Genomic DNA, 8,743 nt, shown 5'->3' with positions numbered 1-8,743 from the left:
GCGGGGGGGGCGGCAGGCGGCTGCTGGGTCTCGGCCTCGCTGCTCATGGTTGCGGTGATGGTGACTAGGGCCGGCTGCGGCAGCTGCTCAGGGCTCTCTGGGGTCCGCTCTCCGCTCCCGCTACCGATCGAACTCTCCACAAACTCTTTAATGAAAATGAAAGGGAAGCAATTCTCTCTTAACTCATTCTTGGAGGAAAGTATTATCTTGATACCAAAACCAGAGAAGCACCCAACCAAAAATAGAACTACAGCCAAATCTCCCTAATGAATACAGATGCAAATTCTCAATAAAATACTAACAAACAGAATGCAGCAAATTGTCAAGAAGATTATTCACCATGACCAAGTGGGATTCATCCCAGGAATGCAGGAATGGTTCAATATATGCAAATCAATAAATGTAATACACTGTATCAACAGAGCCAATGACAAAAATCACATGATCATCTCAATAGATGTAGACAAAGCTTCTGATAAAGTCCAGCACTCATTCATGATAAAAACCCTATAAATAACTAGAATAGATGGTCTTTACCACAATCTGAAGAAGGCCATCTATGCAAACCAACAGCCAACATCATAATAAATGGACAAAAACTGAAAGCTCTAAATCAGGAACAAGACAAGGATATCCACTATCACCACTCCCACTAAATATAATTCTGGAACCATTACCCAGCACAATTAGACAAGAAAAAGAAACTAAAAGAATAAGGTAGGAAAGGAAGAAGTTAAATTATTGTTACGAATGACATGACATACTATATAGAAGACCCAAAACACTCCGCCAAATGACTTCTAGAGTTAAGCAATTCAGTAGTGTAGCTGGATACAAAGTCAACACTCAAAAATCAATAGCATTCCTGTACGCAAACAGCAAACTCACTGAGAGAGAAATTAGGGAAACAATACTTCACAATAGCATGCAAAAAAAGAAATACTTAGAATTAATCTAACAAAGAAAGTAAAAGATCTATACATTGAAAACTATATTACTCTGAAAAAGGAGATTGAAGCAGATATCAGAATATGGACAGATATTCCTTGCTCATGGATAGGAAGAACCAACACTATGAAAATGGCCATTGTGGAAATGGTGCTGGAAAAACTGGGTCTGTACATGCCAAAGACCAAGACTAGACCTATGTCTATAACCATGCTCTAATCTAAAGTCAAAATGGATCAGAGATCTAAGTATTAAAACAGAAACAATAAGCCTACTGGAAGAGAAAGTAGGTAGAATACAAAGGTGTAGGAAGAGATTTTATGAATAAAACCCAAACTGCATGATAAATACTTCAAATAGTCAACAGCTGGGATCTCATCTTATTGAAAAGCCTTTGCACAGCAAAAGAAATCACCAACAGAGTGAAAAGACAACCCAAGGAGTGAAAAAGATTTTAGCCAATCATACCTCAGACAGAGGTCTTATATATGGAATATATAAAGAATAGAAAAAATCAGACCCTCAAAATTCAAAGACACAACCCCAAAATGGGCATCTCAGATGAATATGCACTTCTCAGACAAAGAAATACAAATGGCAAAAAAATACACGAAAAAATGTTCAGCATCACTGGTCATTTAGGAAATGCAAATTAAAACAATACCGAGATTCCATCTCACCCCAGAACAAATGGCTATCATCGAGAAATCAACCAATGACAAATGCAGGAGAGGCTGTGGGGAAAAAGGAACACTTGTCCACTGCTGGTGGGAGTGAAGACTGGTGAAACCACTGTGGAAATAAGTGCGGAGATTCCTCAGTGAAGTAGGATTAGAAGTCCCATTCAACCCAGCTCTTCTGCTGCTGGGTATTTTCCCAGAAGAATTGAAAACATCATACCACAGATATATGTGCACCTATGTTTGTAGCAGCAGAATTTGTAATAGCTAAATCTTGGAAACAACCAAATGCCCATTAACTGAGGAATGAGTAAAAAAGATGTAGTTTTATGCACTGGAGTACCACTCAGAATTGTGGTCTATGATCTGGTACAAGTTGGGTGTCCCTGGTCCACCTGCTTCTCCTGCCCTGGCATTCAGTGCCTTCCATCACCTCTGCCAGGCAGTAGGGCTGGAATACTATGGGTGACTTTCTTAGGATCTTGGCAGTAGTTGGTGGGGACCTTCATCTTCTGTAGGGCCAGAATTGTTAGGCCTGGGCTTCGGGGTTGTTCTTGATTTCCTGCTTTTCCCTCATGCGCTATTCCATTAATTGCATGGATGGACTGCCATCATGACATGGAAAGCGTCCTAAATGGTTATGATCTGCTGCAGTTACTGCCTGGAAGGAGGTCTCCACCAGGGCGTTACATTTTCTTTTTCCACACTTTTCTCCTTCAAGGACCTCAGACTCCACAGTCTGTCCATGTCCTGCATCTCAACGGCAGTTCCCGGGGTTCTTACACTTTATGATGTCAGCTGGGTGTACAAATTCTCCTTCATGGGTGTCACTTCTGTGCGGAAGCAGTATTTATTTCTTAGAGAGAACCACTGTCCCCAAAACTTCCTTGGGATGACTGTCTTGTTCCCGCCCACAGCTGGTGTGCAAGTGAAGCCACTGGAGTCATCATGGACCTTGGTTTAGGGGTCACCGTGGAACCTGGCTTGGGGTCCACAGCCCAGAGGGCAGCTGTGGGTTCTGGGCCCTGCTGTTTGCTCAGGTGGTGGCGGTGTGACTGGGTTGGTGGCTGTGGTTCCTCCCCTGATTGGTGGTAAACAGTGTGGCAGAGCGACTGCTCAGGCCTCTCAGGGCGCTGATCTCAACTCCCCACACCCATGGAGCACCAAATGGTGAGTTTTGAAGTGGCATCATTCTTTCTACACAGATTTATTAACAATCTACCCGGAGGAAGGTGTTGTTTCCAGATGTATTTTCTTATGTTTTTAATATCTGTATAGATTCCTTACTCCAGAATTAATGTTACTATCGTTATTCATGTTGATGCTCAAATTGTCCTTTTGACATAATCTCCGTGCCCTTGCCCCAGCCAGGGAGTTGGCAGCTTCATTTTAGTAGAAAAAATCACTTAGAAACAGAACTGACGCTCTGGCTTCTAGGTGCCCCCGCTGTGGTGGGGAATGCTACCCTCAGGAACACCCTCTGGAATATGTTTCTGTGTTTACAAGTAAACGTGCATAAATACAACCATGCACAAACCCTTGCAATTTAGATTTATTTCTACAACTATTTATTTACGTATCTATTTAAAAACCCTGATTCATACTCTATACCTTCAACTCCAATGCATAGGCATGGATTTAATTTTTGTCCTTTTTACACTGGTACCTAGCTGTTCTGACCATGGGAAAGCTTTAAATGTCCTCAACGTTTATTTTATTTTTTCGGTACTGAGGATGGAATTCAGCGCCTCTCCATTCCTAGGAAAGTGCTCTGTCGCTGAGATACACCTCCATCCGGGGACATGCTTTTCTACACATTCAGCAACCCAGTGTTTCACCAGTCTCTGTCACTGCGTCTACTCTCCGCCCTCTGGCTCCCAAACCTCCTTGGCACCCGGTGTAGATGCAGCTTCCAACACCAACAGCAAGCTGCTTTTCTCCGCCATGATGCTCTGCAAGGCAGGACACACTGGTGGGTCCCTGCCGCATGCCGAGGGGAGCCGTCTTCAACCCACTGGGGCTGATGCTCCTCACCAGTCCTTCCCGGTCCCTGTGTGTGTGGTCACTGCCTTCAGCTGGCCCGAGCTCCAGTGGCCTTGCCAGATTGTCACCATGCCACCTCCTTACTTAGGCCTTTCTTCACCTGCCTTGGCTTCTGTCACCTGGTGTCAGGCTGGGAGGAGAGGAGAGAGGGAGGAGGTGGAGGGTGAGAAAGAATTGGACAGCTATGCTGCATATCATCATTTTTCAATTGCTTTTCTTAGATTTTTTAATCAGATCCTAATATCTACAAATAATGATGGATTCTCCACTGACCTTCCAATATTTTGTCAAATTCAAGAATATTCAATAATGTGGGGAAAAATTTTTTTTAACTTAATTGGAAAAGTTTCTAGTATTTCAGTTTTGTATGAAGGTTAGCAGTTGGTTGGAGGTAGAATTTGTTATATCAGGAATACAAAGTTTTTGTCAAGAATGAATATGGATTCTTATCAGATGAGATTTTCCATTCACTGAGTTTACAGTTTGACTTTTTTCCTGATTTAGTACTATAAGTAGATACATTAATAAATGTTCTGATATTAAAATATTTCCATATTTTAAGAAAAGATAGTACTTGCTTATATTACATCATTCTTTATCTAGATGCTAATATTTAATTTATTTCACAGGAATTTAGTATTATTTACTTACTGTTTTCATATTCTGGCATCAGGGTTTATTGTGAATTCTTTTTCTTTGGTACCAGGAATCAAACTCAGGGCCTCGCATTTGCCAGGTAGGCGCTGTGCCGCTGAGCTAACCCCAGCTTGTTGTATCAGGGTTAGATTAATTTTTGGAAAATAAATTGAAAAGATTTCTTATCAAAGATATGCCTCAAAAGAGTTAAATAAAAAGGGTGTTATTTTATTTGAGGTAACCTGCTTGTGACAGCATTAGTACATGTGGTCATTTTGAAGGGAAGGAGGTCTATCTCTATGACAACTTTCACCATTTCGTCCCTCGTCAGCAATTATTCAGACATTCTATTTCTCGCTTCCAATAGCATTTTAGCAGTGTGCATTTCCTAGGGAATTATTTGCTCCACTGATATTTCCAAATTTACTTTCAAAGAGAATCATCATGTATAAAATCTTCTCTGTATTTGAGGGTTATATTCCTTATAAAATGAGCATTGTCATGTATCTCTATATTTTCTTTTCCCCCCTCACATCTCTCTTTCTGGCAGTTCTACCAAAGATTTGTGTATTTCAGGAGTTTGGACATCTTTTGTAAAGGGCCAGGAGTCCATCTACGGGCTTTGTGGGCCATGTGTTCTCTGTCAGAACGATGTAGCTCTGTTCTTGCAGTGTGAAAGCTACCAGTGACCATACTTGAATGAATGACTGTGGTTTTGGTTCCAATAGAGCTTTATTATAAACACTGAATTTAAATTTCACATAATTGGAATTTTCATGTGTCACCAAATATTACTCTCCATTTTTCCCCCCAACCATTTAAAAATGTAAAAACCATTTGACTTGTGTGTCATACAAAACAGGTGGCAGGCAGGATTTGGCCTGCAGTCCACCATTCACCAGCCTCTAGTCTATTTCATAGAGGTGGGAGGGAACAAAGCCCAACCAAACAAAAATGATGCTTGGATTTGTTTACCACATCTATACCTAGTTCTTTGTTCTGTAAATCATGTAATGTTCTAAGAATGTAGTTATTCTTTCCAGTTTTACTAATGTTGATCTTTCCATCTCCTGGAACTTCATGTGTGATTTTTATTTTATTATTTTTATGAATATTGAAGCATACAAAAATGTGTACTATAACAACCAGTCGTATCCTTGTTATGTGGCTAATGCGTAGGTGTGTACAGACAGAAAAAAGGAGTTCTGTGGTTAGCAGCATGGCAGACAAACTCAATCCCAAACTTTCCCAGTGGAAACTGTTTTCCACACCAAAAATATCAGGATTCATTGTGTTTTGAAAGACATCACTGGGCTAGATAAACAGAAGGAACCAACAGAAGGTTTAAAAACATTTAACATCAGGGACTGCTAAGGGTTTATCGAAAAGTCAAAGCAGCTCATGCCCTGTGAGGGTTGTCTGCCAGCCTTTGTGGTCTGGAGCTCCTGTTTTGCTGCCTAAAGAGGCCCAGGAGGGAAGGGACTCATGAAGAGCTCTCAGCCAGGGGAGGGCCCCAGGGACCGTGTCCCTGGGAAAGGTGAATGCAATTAAAATAACATGACTTGAACTGGGTTCGGTGAGAGGAAAACAAGCTTCAGTGAGTATTTGTAACCTAGAATCCTGTTTCATTCCCACATGTAGCTTTGAGTTCATGGCACCTAGGCTGTAGAAGAGCTGAAATTGAAAATTTAATTTAAAGTGGTCATAGGTTGATAAGACTTGAAGGTGATCAGCAGAAAAACAAATAAAAACTGGTCCCAAAACAATGTTACTTCAAATAGGCCTGAAAAAATTTCTGTAAGATGACGCACTGACATTTTAAAGTCTCCAAAGGAAATGACAAGAAAAACAAAGCAAACTCTTCTGGAACATGTTTCAGATACTGTAGTGATGAGATTTTAAATATAATACAAATAGATCTCATTCAGCTAAAGACAATGAGAGGGTCTTGAAAATTAGAGCAAAGGAGCGTGGTATTCAAAGCACAACTTTGAAGATTTGGAACAAGAACGGCATGAAACAATCCGTGATGAAAATGACTGAAAGTAGTTCAAGACTTACTGGTAAAGAAGGAAGTAGACAAAACTAACGGAACTGCATTCATGAACAGAAAGTATACTAAACATTATCCCAAATGCTTCCCAAGGACCGGGGATACAGCTCAGCGGTGCAGTGTCTGCCCGGCAAGTGTGAGGTTCCGAGTTCAATTCCCGGTACCATAAAACCAAAGCAAAAGCAAAACAAAAAACCCAGGAAAATAAAAAACCCACAATGCTTCCCAGAGGGGAAAAATGAAGTATGAAAGGGTGGCCAAGAGATAAAATGCCTGAGAAGCTTGTAGACTTAGATATTGTGTATCAGCGTCCTAGAGGAAGAAAATAGGTGAATGGGATGAGGCGATATTCTGAAATATATGGCTGGAATTTTACTAAGGTCCAAATTCAGGAAACCCAATGATTCCAGAACCAAATAAAATATGAAGAAATCTACACATAGTAGTATATATTCTGACCTCTGAAGAGAATGATCAGTTTGCATTGAAATAGAAGTTACACAGCTGGGTTACAAACAGCATGGAAGCCAGGACAGTAAAGTTCTTCAGTGTACTGAGTGAAAAAAACTTGTGAAACTGGCAGGAAGTAAGGAAATTATTATCTGTCTTACTTAATAAAAATAATATCTCAAGTGAAGAGGCTAAGATATAAAAACATGTGAAAAAAATAGCAAATATGTAGCTATAATTTCTTACACATAGTTTTGTGGTTCCCTACATGTTTATTTTTCAGCTTTGGGTAGGAAGTAAATGTGAAGTTCAAATCTCTACCTTTAAAGGCAACTTTCTCACTCTTTTTATTCTATAAATAAATAGAATTATGTTTGGAAAAGAGAAAAAAGTAAACGTAAAGCATCCAAAACTTATCAGTTGTTAATATTTTGACGCATTACTTTTAGACTTATTTATATTTTTTACCTTAATTAAGATTCATATTGCTCATATGATCCAACTCTTGAATCATGATATAAAATAAGACATTTCTTTTGACATCAAGTATTCTTTGGATGAATTGCTTTATACTACTACTTAATATTCCATCCTTCAGATGCATCATGATGTAAGTGAAACCAGCTAGATTTGTACTTTGAACAGAATGATCAGATTAGGCTGTAGCAGTGAAGTAGAAACCTCTCTTCCTCTTTCTCGACAAAACTTGCTTGATGGATGCCAGGACTGCAGATGCTCAAGTCGCTTATGCAAAACAGTGTGACATTTGCATATAACCCTCTCTGCATGCTTTGAAACCTTCCCAGATGACTTATAGTACCTAAATACTGTGTAGATTGTTGTTGCATTCTATTGTTTAGGAGATAACAGAAAGACAAATGCGTGTTCCATGCAGATTCCGGTTCTTTTTGAAATATTTTTGACCTTTCATTGGATTCATGGAGGTGGAACCTTTGGACCCACGGGGCTGACTGTATGTGGAGAACCGAAAGGCCCTTTTCCACATCGGGCCATAGCGAGCCTCTTGGTTTTCTACTTCTGCTCAAGTCAGAGCCCAGTAGAGGACTCATGTAGCCCTGGTAACCAACCTTGATTCTGGTCTGAATTTCTTCATGTTGGTGTCCACTTAGGGGTAGAGAATTGAATCTAGGGGATATAATCATGAGGTTACAAGAAATAACATACAAGAAATGTCATGAAATATTTTCATATGGCTGTCACTTCATTTCAGGTGAGGAAACCAGCTCCATTTGGCTTAGTCTCATTTCTCTTTTTTGTTTTGTTTTGTTTTTTTTTTCCCAGTACCAGGGATTGAACTCACAACCTTGTGCTTGCCGAGCAGGCGCTGTGCCGCTGAGCTAAATCCCCAGGCCCTCCATTTGGCTTAGGAGAAAGACTATTCATAGTTTGTAATGATCACGCCATAGCAGGTGTTTTAGAAAAAGTGCCCAGTTAGCTTTTCCCATGACATATCATTGTCTGTACTTTGTCATTTTATTGATTAGTTTAGAATGTTGTTTCACTCATTTTTGAGTTGATTCTATACTATAAGAATTTACTTGGATAGCTTTCTTAATTCATAATTTTTTTTGATGCAGATGGCTTTAATTTTTAAATCTTATGAAGTGAATCCTATTGGGTTTTCCTGTTGTTTATCATCTTTGTATTGGTTTTTGTTTGGTTTGTTTAGGAACTAAGTGTTTCTGGAACAAATATATTTTTCTAGACTTGCTTTAAGTTGCATGCTAAGTTTTTACTTTGCCTGGAATTTATTATGTTATAGGTATGGGTTAGAAGTTAACATTTAAATTAGCATTTCAAAAATTGAAAGAACAACAAGAAAGTGTCATTTATTGCATGCTTATTAAGCAAATGGTAACTATTTTGTGTGTAGTACTTAAATCAATCCTTGCAATGCTCCGATTGGGTAATA

General features: G+C 39.6%; 1 protein-coding gene and 1 pseudogene across 6 annotated transcripts in view; one reads left to right on the top strand and one right to left on the bottom strand.

Annotated features, from left to right (window-relative positions):
• The window catches only part of LOC102003411, a 4,902-nt pseudogene extending 1,328 nt beyond the window's left edge, over positions 1–3,574 (bottom strand).
• The window catches only part of St18 (suppression of tumorigenicity 18, zinc finger), a 300,859-nt gene that overhangs the window by 114,427 nt on the left and 177,689 nt on the right, over positions 1–8,743 (top strand). The gene's annotated exons all lie outside the window — the stretch shown is intronic.

The sequence above is a fragment of the Chinchilla lanigera genome, unplaced genomic scaffold, assembly GCF_000276665.1.
Source record: "Chinchilla lanigera isolate Chin_1 unplaced genomic scaffold, ChiLan1.0 scaffold00053, whole genome shotgun sequence".
NCBI lineage: Eukaryota > Metazoa > Chordata > Mammalia > Rodentia > Chinchillidae > Chinchilla > Chinchilla lanigera.
Note: the sequence above shows the minus strand (reverse complement) of the source record. Positions and strands in the feature narration are given on the sequence as shown.